The sequence below is a fragment of the Pteronotus mesoamericanus genome, unplaced genomic scaffold (genome assembly GCF_021234165.1).
Source record: "Pteronotus mesoamericanus isolate MK-2021 breed Mesoamerican mustached bat unplaced genomic scaffold, CSHL_Meso_final contig_90, whole genome shotgun sequence".
Taxonomy (NCBI): Eukaryota; Metazoa; Chordata; class Mammalia; order Chiroptera; family Mormoopidae; genus Pteronotus; species Pteronotus mesoamericanus.
In genome coordinates, this window is record NW_026555277.1 from 1,007,446 (window position 1) to 1,020,916 (window position 13,471).

At 43.8% G+C, this 13,471-nt stretch overlaps 1 protein-coding gene across 1 annotated transcript in view; it reads left to right on the forward strand.

Annotated features, from left to right (window-relative positions):
• The window catches only part of DNER (delta/notch like EGF repeat containing), a 250,741-nt gene that overhangs the window by 115,643 nt on the left and 121,627 nt on the right, over nt 1-13,471 (forward strand). The gene's annotated exons all lie outside the window — the stretch shown is intronic.

The following is a 13,471-nucleotide window of genomic DNA, read 5'->3' on the forward strand; positions in this document are numbered from 1 at the left end:
GGGCCCCTCGGGCTCCACACTCCCTTACTCTGCTCTTCTTTCCCCCAAAGAACTGAACACTTCCTAACAGAGAATGACATTTATGTATTTGTATACTGTCTCTCTTGCTAGAGTGTAAGCACAATGAAGACAGGAAGCTATGGGCTGTTATATCAGAAGCACTTAGTGCAATGGCTGGCTCGTAGTAGGCACACAGTAAATATATATCGAATTTATTCTTTCAATTCATATTGAACTACTGGTAAGTAATTGGAGGGGGATTACTTTGGATGTGTAGAAACCCAACTTGAACTTGCTAATGCAAAACAACCAAAAAGAAAAAAATATACCAAAAGCAAGTAAAGGTGATAGGTGAATCTCATGTGACTAAAGTCCAGGTATGGATCTAGTTTCAGTAAGTGGCAAGGAAAATTTCATCAGACAGATCTCCTGCAAAGAAAATTACAGCCATGAAACATTTGGGTTTTTGCTCCTTTTAGATTTTGTACACCTGATCTTGTTTTATTGAACGCGTCATTGAGATACGTAGATGCATGTGCCTACCTCCATCCACCCATCATGCGTATACAATGTTGCACATGCACACACACAGAAGCACATCCATACATAGAGTTGCACATATATGGAGGTGCACAGACATGTCTGCAGGCATGTACGGTTTAAAGGACTCGGCGGTAGATAACTATAAAGGGTGCAGCTGGTAGCATGTGAGAGTGAGCATGTAGAGATACACAAGACGAGGCAATTAGTTTGGAAAGAAAGGGAGTTCTTAGGGTTGGAAACAATGCTAGCATGTATGTGGAGGGTATAATACATAGCTAACATTCATGCATACAAGACAATCAGCAGACTCACGAATTAGTTTTGTATTCGTATGACAGTTGTATACTAAGAAGCATTTCCTGTAAAATATTAAAGTGTGATTGGCTTCTACAAACAAGCCTGAATCCAGAGCTTGCATTTCATACTGGGGAGCCAGGCCCCTCTGTATGGGGGCAGGCAGCCCTTTGTAACCAAGGCAGCTGCTTACAATGAACCCCAGAAATGAAAGCTAGAAAGACCCAGGGTCACTTGAAATGGTCAATAATTGTTTCTTTGTTTTGGACGTGAACAAAGGTTTGTTTAGTTTTGGTTTCTGGTTGGACCTCTGCCTTACACACTGTGATTCCCATAAGATTTTCCATAGTGAAGGCAGTCTGTTCAAACAATGTCAGCTTGGGATTTTGGACTATAAAGGTTGTAACGGAGTCCAATAGGATTTTTAATTTGCTACATTGACTATTACAGAAAAGCTCAATTATCTGATAGTGGTCCCAGGACTTTCGTCAAGACTGAAGCATAAATAACATCTGTTCTGGCCAGATAAAGAAATCCTTTCAGCCCCCTGAGCTGATGGTCACACTGAATTAAAGAATTTCATTTCAGGAGGGAACTGATTGGGAACAGGGATGATCTGTAATTTGATCTTTCTTGATAAGCCCAGGCAGCAGGATTGGTGGTATTGGTTGTGGTTCGGGGGAGGCCATGGTTTATGGTGAGTCTTGGTACCTAAATTGGTTTGGATCCCTGTGTTTGGCGCAGCTCCTGGCTGAGGTTGAAGCCACTTTGCTCCGTGCTCAGAGCTGTTTCAATATGCTGTGTCCACCGAGGCTGTTAGCCAGAGCGGAAGGTCGGCGGGGAGGGGGCTCTGCTCTTGTTACCACTAGCGTCCTTTGCTGGGTTCCCTGTTTCTCTTTGTTACCTTCTCCTTCCTGTTTCCTCATACTTGCTGGCACCACACTCAGGTCACTTGTTTTCTGTCTCAAAAATATTTACTGAGCACCTACGGTCACCTGCTTGGTGCTGACCAATGAACAAAAGGAAACAATATCTGTGCCTCATGAATAGTTTTAGTGGGGTGACAGGTAATAAAGAAATAATTCCAAAAAGAAATAGAAAATTACAACTGTCATAGCACTTTGCGCTATGATGTAGTTGATAATAAAAATCTGGCATAACCGTGGGGCCGTAGAGATCACGACCTTGAAGAAAGATGATTAGGCTGAGATATTAACGAGGCAATGGGGAAACCTTTATAGGCAGAAGGCTGGACCTGCATGTGCAAAGGCCCTGCGGCTAGACAAAGTGCATAATATCATAATATTGGAAGAGCTGTCACAAGGCTATGAGACTAGAGCTTAGAAAGCAAGGGCGAGAAGGGTGGAACTGTGAGACACCCGGGGCCACTGGTGAACCCACCGGTGTCTTCAGTCACACCCGCAGAGATTCAGATCCACTGGCTCAGCGTGGAGCCTAAATAACAGTTTATGAAATAAACTCTGTAGCTAGTTCTGACTCACTGTCAGTTCTAGGCGTTTGTGAGCCAAATAGGAGAGGGGCTCAGCGGTGGGGACTTTTCTGAAGCTCCAGACAGTGGAACAGATAGGTGAGGCTGCTGCTGAGCACCCCGAGGACTGAGGCCAAGGATGTGACTGCTGGTGTGAGGTTGCTCCTGTCACACGAGCTAGAAATAGCCCGGCCTCTCCGTGCCTCCCAATTTTTCTCTCTCAAGTCCTGGCGCACTACTGGGGCTTCATTGCAGTAAATGGGCCGGTTCTATTTTTAGTGCAGTAAATACCGGCTCTGAAAAGGAAAGGCGTTATGCATAACTGAAGATGCACATGCATCTCAAATTAGAAATCCCACCAAATGCTTGTAAATTCAGGTAACTTCTTTCATATGACCTTGAAGTTACCAGACAGTCTTGTCGGTGGCCACTTAGATCTGAGATTTTGAATGAAAGCAGAGCAAAGAGATGTCACAGAGCAGAGGCAATGAAAAGATCATGCTCACAATGCTCGCAACAGCCAGGAAGGTAAACATGTTAATCTACAGCTTCTCACGTGAGCTCATCTGAAGGCTCGATGCTCTGACTCCCTGTCATTGATACAGTCCCTCATCCGTGGCCCAGTTGGCTGTGCATTCAAAATCTCCCATTATCCTCTCATTGACACAGAGCAATGATGAGTTATTTTGGCATTCATCGTAATGTCATTAATCAGGATGCATTCATTGGGTATTAATGACTGGATGTGGTGGGCGATTGTATGTAAGTCCTACAGGAGTTTAGCAATTGATTGACTAGTATTTGATGCATTGGAACTGTACTAATGGAAGATTAAGTGATACAATTCCAACTGATTATGAAAAGGCAGTCAAATAGACATTGAAATAAGATTAAATAAATGAAGAATTTCCATTGTATATTCTGTGTGAGCCAACAAAATTTCAAAGGAAAGTGCAAATTAATTTTCACACTCTACCAATGAGAACTAACATTGAAAAATGTGTTCAATTAGGATGTGGCTTTCGTATGCAATGAGAAAGGTATTTTTGTGTGTGTTTTGTTCTAAGTAGAGATTACTTTAATGTCAGAAATAGGCACATAAAGAGCTTTTACAGGCTTAGCTGTAAATTTTGTTTCAAAAAAGAATTTTATAATGTGAATATTTTTATATCACTATGCCCATTATATTGACCAATGTCTCTTGTATTAATTGCTGGTTCTATATTTAAAAAAATCATCTTTTAATTGTATGAATTGTAGGCATACCTCCTTTATTTACACACATGTATGTTTTGTAACTTTAAGTAAAGCCTAGAGCCTTGCTTGTTAAAGTAGAGCCTATGCATGGATCATTCAAAATGGCAAATAATAAAAGTTATATAGTTATGAATGGTGATGTAATTTTATTTGGGCATTATATTATAATTCTAGCAATAATTTTTAAAAGTAGGAATAATTAAAAAAAATTCCATGTCAGAGGTTTGACACGCGAGGGGCTGAATGAGGGGACTCTCCCCACGACCTCCCTGCTTGCGCCCCAGCACTGCTGTTTTCTCGGGGGGCACCGTCCTCAGACCTCCGCGAGCCCAAGAGCCAGTGATGTCCCACTTTACACAGGTGCTGGTTTTTCTGTGTTGCTCTTGCTGTTTGTGGCGGTGGAGATGCTGAGGGTGATGATAGCGGCGATGAGGGTGGCCAGGATGACGGCGATGGCGGTGGTGACGGTGGACGATGTGGGCTATGACGCTGGGCGTGGCGGCCGTGATGGTAGTGGAGATGGTGAGGATGGTGGCGGGAGCCATGGCAGGGGCGATGAGGGCGGATAGTGGCACTGGCGACGGTGGTGACGGTGGCAGAGATGAGGGGGCGGGGCTGACGGTGGGAGCGGTGAGGATGGGGGCGATGACGGTGATGGTGGCAGCGATGGTGATTACGGTTGCTCTTAAAGGAATATTTGTGTCCCCCCAAATTTATATGTTGAAATTGTACCCGCCAAGGTAAGAGTATTTGGAGGTGGAGCCTTTGGTAGGTTATTAGAATTAGATTCGCTCATGAGGGTGAAACCCCTGTCATGAGATTTGGGTCCTTTGAGAGCCTTGGGAGGGGACAGCCCCAAAGCAGCTGTCTGTGCACCGGGAAGAGGGTCCTCACCCAGACCTGACCCTCCTGGCTCTGTGATCGCAGACTTGCAGCCTCCACAACTGTAAGAAGGAAATATTTGTTGTTTAAGCCACCCAGCCATGGCGGTCTGTTACCGCAACCTGAACTGACCGGGACATGGTGGCGGTGGCTGTGGGGATGGTGGTGGCAGTGATGGTTCATAGAGTCCTTACTCATATGCTTCACTGTATTAATGCTGTGTCCACGTTGAGTCCTTTAACCATAACAACTGCCGTGGGAAACAGGTAACATTATTACCTCTGTTTCGGAGAGGAGGGACCCAAGGCATGAAGGGTGTAAGTAACTCTCCCAGAGTCGCAGAGCCGGTGAGAACTCGGACCGCCTGGTGGCAGAGCCTGGAATAACTTCCCATTACCCTCATGGCAGCACGTGCCTGATTACTCGTTTTAATAGTCACTGTAAAGCCACTAATCAGAAGACATTCATTTGGAATTAATAAACAAATATTGTGGACAATTATCTACTTCTGTAATTTGACACACATGCTGTATACAGAACACATAAGACATTATATCAAATTATAAGATATACCATTAATGTGTCTGTTTAGTATGTCCCTATATAATAAGAGGAATGGCATTAGATATTCGGTATTTTTCCTAAGCTGGCGCTCCATTCCCCCCACTCCTCTACTGTCCGATGTAAGGGGAGCCCCTCTGGTGGCCAGCTGGGCTTCGTGAAGGCTAAGGAAGAGGAAGGAGAGGGGGAAGTGGTGGAGTTAGTATTTTGTGAGTGCATGACACTAAGTAGTAGCTAAATGGTGACTTCTTCAGAGTCAAGTGGCTGAGGGGTGGGACATGGCCCAGGGGAAGGGTTGGCGTGTGATCTTTCGCAGGCCTGTGTTGGTTAGGGCTCAGTCCCAGCTGCTGTCCCGGAGACACCTCAAATGCAGTGGCTCACACTGGTTCCAAGTTCATTTCTGTCTCAGGTTACAGTCTGCAGGGAGCTGGCCCGGGACCCAGAGGGCAGCCCTGCCTCCGCCACACACAGGTTCCCTCCCCGGACTCCAGCCGGCTGCCTCAGCTGTCGCCGTCACTGCGGCTTGTGCGCCAGTGGGATGGGCGAGGGGCTCATGGCCAGTCATCTTCAATGGACAGAGCGCTACACATCCTGTCTCTGAGCCGCTGAGGAGAGGCGTGCTCTTCAGCTGGTGGCCCAGTTCCCAGAAAAAACCTCCCAATTCTATTATTAAAAGCATGCGGGAAGAGTAGATACCAACTTAGGATGACTAATGTGATCGAATATTAATGGAGCAAGGAGTGTGGGAGGGTGGATACTTTGAAAAAAATTAAAAATATAAGTTTTAGATGTACAGCATCATGGTTAGATAATCCTATACTTTACAAAATGTTCCTTCCGCTGTTTCCCGTGCCTACCTGGCACCATACATAGTTATTACAATATTATTAACTATATTCCTTACTACAAAATAATATTGAACATAAACTGTAATTGAAAAATAAAATTAAGACAATAAAATAAAAATTAGACAAAAATGTTGCATTCTGGGCTAGTAACCCTTTACTGAGGGAATAGATACTTCTTTCGGAAATGTGTCGAATGTCAACCTATGAATCCTCAACCTAAACTTTCTGGTTGATTTTTGAAAGCTCTGTTGTGATACTAAATTTGCAGTTTTCCCTGCAGAGTGAATTGGCAGAAGGTGCTGCTGAGATGCTAAAGGTGAGAGGTGGTTTTTAAGGGCTGCTATATCTCACAGCAAGATTTGCTGAGGGAAAAAGAATCAACCTACATTTAGATGACAGCAAGGAGATTGTGTTTTTCTGTAATATCTGACCTCTATCTTCACAATTTCTTTTTCTGCAGAAAAAAAGGTTTTATGGTTGGCCCTTGAACAATGCAAGGGTTAGGGGTACTGACCCCTTGCACAGTTGAAATCTATGTACTGCTTTTAACTCCCCTAAAGCTTCAGTTGTCCCTCGGCATCCATGGGGGATTAGCTCAAAGAACCCCCATGCACACTGAAATCTGCCAATGCTCAAGTGCCTCATATAAAATGGCATAGAACAGTGCATACAGTTGGCCCTTCGAATCCAGAGATTCCCAGCCGTGGATGTGACACCCAGGGACATAGAGGGCCGGCTCTCTATTTATTGCAAAAAAAAAAAAAATCTGCCTATAAGTGGACCCATGTAGTTCACATACGTGTTATTCAAAGATCAGCTGTACTTAACATGCACTTTACACAGCCACTTGGCTGGCTGGAAGCCACCTGATGGTTTAGGCGAGTGACAACATTAACGGTATCTGGACTTCACCTTTTGTGCCATCGTGTCTTTCAATTCAGAAAGCACTTCTGGCCATATCTCACTCACTCCAAAACCCTCAGGAAAAGAGATATTCTATGTGGGTAAATTTTCCAAAAAGCAACTTAGTGCCGTATGCATCAACACTTAAAAGCAGGCAAGCAAGCAGCAACTACAACATCCAGCCTTCGTGTGGGATGTCAAAGAAAAGGCACGTTTAGAAGAAGTACAAAGACCTTGAATGAGGTCCTGTGGTGGTTGGTGTGGCCGGGGAGGTTCCCCAGTGATTGAGACATCATTGTGTTAGTCCTTGGGTGTAGGGACGGCTTTTTTTCAGTGCTCATTCAAGTTTCCTCCTCGCCTCCTGGTCTGCCAGCATTCTGCCTACATGCAGTGCAGGGCCGCTGCGCACTTTATGAAGTGGGGATGTGTTAGTAAGTCTTGTTTTATATCATGCTGCCCTGGACCTGGTCTAGATTCAGGCTTGCTGCCTGCAGCAGGCTTTTTTTCCCTTTTCTTTCTTTCTTTCTTTCTTTCTTTCTTTCTTTCTTTCTTTCTTTCTTTCTTTCTTTCTTTCTTTCTGCCTGTGGCTTGACATTGTCAACAGATGATTTATTTCTCAGGTTTTGCTTCCCAAACCACAAGTACTGAGTCACAAATCCGCAGAGATCTGACTGGCTTATTAAGCTTTGCACTGGCCTCTATCCCGCCTTCTAACGAGTCAGTACAGTCACCCCCACGTCATCCCTCCCTGTGTCTGCAAAGCGAGATGCAGGCATCGGTGGGGAGGGGCCTTCTCAGTGCCCAGGTTCAGGTAAAAACTCCACATTTCCAGCTGGAGCTGGAATCTGTGATATTTCAAACCTTTCATGTCTATCTTGAGCCAGCCCTGGGACTTCCCAGACTGTTGACAGTTTTTCTAGGTTATAGGTTCGCGCCAAATGACTCGCCAGTCTTAATAGGAAAACGCGCCAGTCCGCTTCCAGCACCTACTGCTCAAGTATCTACAGCCAGCATTTTTATTTTGCACGTACGCTTTCCCTTTAACAGGAAAGAAAATGGTCTTTCGCCAAACCACTGAAGTGAGAAATGCAAATCTCATTGCTATTAATCCCGATGAGGTAGTAATGACAAAGTCCATTTAAGACTCTTTAGTGTTAATTTAAAGAAGACAAGTGGTAGAATCAACAGTTAATGGCCTGGAGCCAGCCATGGCTGCCCTGATGCTTGACCACACCTCTGCATTCCAGGGACGCTGATGACCCCTCTCAGGCTCTTAGCTTCTCATTGGCCCCAAGGGAGGTGAGTTGGGCCAAGTCATTGTTTTAAAAGCACTATAATGATGGTGGAACATTTTATTACTGTGTTAATGAGCACAGTGTGGGGCATGGGCCAGACAGAGTTCTTGTGTGTTAGGGGAGCAGGGACAAAGAGGAGAGGGGCTGAGAGGAGGGAAACCCAACTTTTATTTGTCATCCTAACTATCACTTGAGAGTGTTAACAGATCCCTGGATAATCTTTGGAGAAAGTTTGATTTCATTACGCTTTTGAAACTCATTAGGGAAATCACCCAGTTGTGCAGCGAGTAGGAGGGGGCTCTCGGGCCACATCTTCCCTCCTCCCTCCCACTCTCTTCTCTTCCCTTTCTTCTGAATTCTGAGTTGAACTGTTGAAAAGGGTCTTTGAGACTTTTTCCTGTGCCTGAACCTCAGTCTCTCACTTGTAGTTCTTTATGTTTTTCATGTTGCAGAAGTCTTATCTTTCCTTATCAATCCCACGATGGAAAAATCATATAGGCATTTCTGTTTTAGTTATTTTTTCTAGTATGATTTGCTTATGGTCTGCTAACTATGCAAAACTGAGTTTATATTGATCTGTAAAGCTTGTTCCTGGGTGCTGTTTTTTTTTTTCTCTCTCTTCTTGCTTTAAGTTCACTCTCCTTGTCCCGTTGAGTCAATACCTCCATGTTAAATGAGGCCCAAATTTAAATCTTCAGCCCTGACGTTGATAACTACCCATGTCCCATGTCCGATCGCCGACTTGACTGCTCCATTTCAGGCGGGGCCTCCTCAGTGTCTCACATTTAATATGTTCACAATGGAAGTCTTGATTCACGTGCCTACCACTACCACCCACAAAGTTGCTGACACTAGCTGTGTCTGATTTCTTCCTGTCTTTCCTATCCCACGTCCCATCTATACAAAAGCCTTCTTGGTTCTTCCTCCACAGTGTGATCTTTGAAAAAGCATAATCATGTGTTATTCCCCTGTTTAAAACTCTTCAGTGGATTTCCATTGCACTTGGCACGAAACTAAGGTTCATGAGACCCTCTGTGACCAGCCCCATCCTGCCTCTCATCCTCGTCAAGGTGCTGGCCGTTGACACACTGGCCTTTTCCCTCTGACACACTGAGCTCCTCAGCCCTTCCCTGGGCACTTTCTCAGCCTTCAGGGTTCAGCCTAAAAGCAGCCTCCTTGGAGGTCAATAAATACCTGCTCTATGGTGAATGAATGAGCTCACCTCTCTCTCCACCCTATTCTGTGCCCCATCCCAACCCACTGACACTGCACCGGTTCACTCTCATGGAATGCGTGGTCTGTCCTTTTAGGGTGACTCAACCCTATAATCAGAATCATAGACTTGGACTGTACACAATTACGATTTAAACAAATGTTTATTCATGGCAATTTTCAAAGAACTCTTAATTTTACATTTGTTGTGGTTACAATGAGGAATATAAGGCCCAGAAATGAGAAGATGATAAAATGTCCTTTTGCAATAAAAGGCACAAGTGTTTTCTGGAAAGCACGTTTATCCTCTTTGTCTTCATATCTGTTTTACTTGTTTTTCTGTATTAGTGTTTCCTTTCCTTCCATCTCCTGAAGGTTCTAGCCTATGATTTCGGTTTCTTTTTTCTTTTCCCTGCCGAGTCCTCCTCTCTCCCTCTCTCTCCTGCCTTCTTTCTCTCCTTCCGTTTATAAATGTTCTCTATTGCTTTTAATTTAAATCAGGCTTAGGTAGAGCAACTTCACAGCCTTCGGTGTGATGTCAGTTCTTTGGTTTTTGAAAAAATCAGAAAATGTAGGTGTTGACAAAACCCACTCTGGAACGTCTCTGTAGACAGAACCGCAGTGCCATCCTCGCTTCTACTCCGTTACAGTCTCTATTTTGTCTCTAGTTGGTCAGTTGGCCTGTAGATCTTAGAATTCTGAATGCAAGGGGAAGCTTTTCTAGCCAGTCCTGGATCAGGAATTGTGTTGTATATATCGATATCATGCCATTAAGGAAGATAAAAATAGTGACCACTTGCTCTGTGTTTCTTCTCCGTGTGTTAGGAGAGTCCATCGGTTTGAGTATTGGGTCAAAAAATCACACTGGCTTTTCGACACCTCTCAGATGACCACTTATCAAGCCCCAAAGGACTTCTTTGTTTAAAAGATGAATTCTGTTTTATTTCCAAGTCTTCCTGCCTTCCCTTTGCGAAGGACACAGATCTTGATCTTGGCATGTGGGATGTCCTGAGGGCGACTTGGCTCCACCCCGGCTGTAGGGTGGTGAAAGTTAAATTGGACAGTATTACTTTTCATTGTGAGGAACCCCAAGCATTTTTCCCTTAGACATGGTCAAAGAGAGGTGCCGCCAATTTACTGAAATTATACTCTGACCCAGAAGGAGCCACAGGCACGGTTCTCACCGTGTGAACTGTGTATTGCCCAAAATAACATGCTTATCCTGTTGACTCACTTTGGGAGAGTAGGTGACATAATTAGGAATTATGTAGGAATATGTGACATGCTGTTGCAAAGATTGATTTCTTTAATCATTTACTAAGGGATTTTGGGGCCAAAATACTCACAGTCTTATTAAGCAAATAAATCTAATATAGAAACCTTTACAACAGTTGTGTCCAAGAACTTCTGAGACCTGTGATGAGGGGGGAATAGAACTACTGTCTAAATAATCACAGAATCACCAGAAATTTCAAAAATAGATGCATAAAATGTGCTTCCTGAGGTTCATCTACATGCCTCTAATTCAAAGTGATTGTTACCTTAATAATAATATTACTTATATGGCTTAGATTAGCTTTTCTACCGGACCAGTGGTTCTTAACCAGAAGTATGTGTCAGAATTATGTAGGAAGTCTTTTTCAAAACTCCACCTGCCAGGGGCCCATCCCAGACTATTGAATGTCAATCATTTATATTGGAAACTGGAAACGTTTACGTGGAAAAAGCCCCACAAAATTATGAAGCTTCTGGTTTCAAAACAGTCTGAGGACCACTAACTAACTCCTCCTGACTGATACTGGGCATAGCAAAAACCACGGGCAACACCTCTTTGTAAACTTAGCATTTAATGTGGCCCCTGGTTTGTAGATGTGAGCTCAGTAAATGGTCATTGAGGAAATGGAGGCAAATTATCTAAAAAATTATACCATGTATTTTTTTACCTGCTCATCCTTTTGAATTTCTACCAGCTAAGTCCATTTAATAGCTGACTAGAACTTTGAAAATATCCTTTGGAGGGAGGTGTCTTCTAAAGAATTACAAAGCATTCTGTGGTCTAAATGCTTAGTAAGTAGATAGATATAGATTTTAATAATAATGTGAAAGTAGAGAACATAGCAAGGGTGTGAAAAAACACTTTTATAATTACTGGTATCTAATTTACCTCTATTATTTCATGTGAAAAATGTCTTTTCAGATAAGAACTCTGGCAGCATCTCAACATTGTACTAGGTTCCATTAGCCTATCAAGGTTAATCACAAACTGATAAGCAATTATTTCTTTAGTAAACTGGAATTTATGCATTCAGATAATTGCTGTTTTTCCATGCTGGATGATAAGACCTTCTGGAAACTCCTCTTTGGGAACTGGTTTTCTGCTTGCCAGCTGTCTAAGGCTTATTTCTGGCCACCAAGGAAGCTTCGGTAAAGGAGGTACGACAAGAAACCATCTGATACATCTGATACGTAAATTAATCAGAGCATGCTAGGATACGAGGTATATCCAGAAGGTATCCAGTCATGTCGTATGAAAAATAGAAACATTTATTAAAGAAGATACAAGGTACAAGAAACATTGTATATAAGACAATGATGCCTCAGTCTCCTTGAAAGTAGGCACCTTGGGACCTCACACAATTCTCCCATTTGCCATCAGTTGCCCCGTGGTACTATCCTAAATCTCACTGATGGTCTGAAATCTCTTCCCTTTCAAAGGTGTGATTTTAGTTTTGGGAAAAGCCAGAAGTTGCAGGGTGCCAAATCTGGGCTGAGTCACCTGGGTGATTTGATGTTTCACCAAAACACTATGAACGAGATGTGATGTGTGAGCAGGTGCAATGTCATGATGAAGCTGCCAATCAGCAGTTGCCATGTGACAATGTGGCCTTCTGAATCATCTGAATAGTTTTTGTGGAGGAGTATTCAAATTAAATGCAAAATTTGATGCAGATTCATTGCTTTACTCACTCAGTCGTTTTGAATGCAATGGCCACACAGTCTACATGCTCACTCAACGATGTCTACCACCCTCACTGACTAGTCCATTGAAGTAATGGTTCATGCATGTGCATTCCAGTCCCCGGTTACATGAATGTCACACAAACCATTCCTGTTATATTAACAACGGCTGAACTTCTTCTGGACAGACCTTGTATAATCCAGCCTCGATGGACTGTTTGAACTCAGAAGAGCTGGAATATTGAGGAAAAGCTCACGAATGAGGTGGAACTGAGCAGGGAGATGGAAGAAAGTGGAGCATCCCAGGCAGAGGGGCCTTGTGGAAACGTCTGTAGACTTGGGCTGAGCAGGACGTGTGAAGATGGTTGGAAGGGGTGCGTGGTGTCTGCACAGTGCGGGGCTCTGTGGGAAGAAGCAGAAAGCTCTCAAGAGGAGGTGCTTTTGCCTAAACCGCCCTGTTCCTTCCATCCTAATGCTAGTTCACCACGAAGTTTTCCGTAGGAAATCTTTGGAAGAATGCGGCTGGTCCCTGTGGATGTACGACATCCTTCAGAGTCAGAGCTGCAGTGCCTCCCTTTATGGAGACGCCAGAGGCACTGGTCTCCTCATTCCAAACTGGAAGCAGAGGAGTGTCTTCCTTCCGCTCTGGCCTCCATGAATTGCCCATCATGACCTTGATGCTTGTGGGCTGACATAAATCTTTTGCTCTGTTTTGAGCCTGTCTCCTGCCGGTGAAAATGACCTCTTGCACTAATGTGAGACTTTGCGCTTCGCAGGTTCCTGGTCTCTGATGTCCCTCAGAACATGACCAGTTGTTGACCATGCTGCCTTGTTGCTGGAGGCCATCTCATTGTACGCCTGTGTCCAGCTGTGACCATAGAGAGCACCCTGTTCCAATCTGAAAAGAGCCCCCGTTTTGATAGTGAACCCTGTGGTCACCCTAACTTGGGGCTATCATCCGTACTTAAGACATGAGGATATTGGAGATCAGAGAGGCATGACTATCTGGAATCCTTCTGCCACCTTTGCCTCGAGCGCTTTTTTATGGGGAACACAGGAGTCTTCTCCCAGATGATGGAGGTGTTCATTATAGCTTGTTTATTTTGAAGTTAAAAATTATACATAAATAAGTGAATATTCCTATTAGAAAAAGAGACCCTGTCTTAGTGAAATAATGATTATCATCATTACAGCGTACTTACAGTATTTCTTTATTCCAGTTGGAGGCT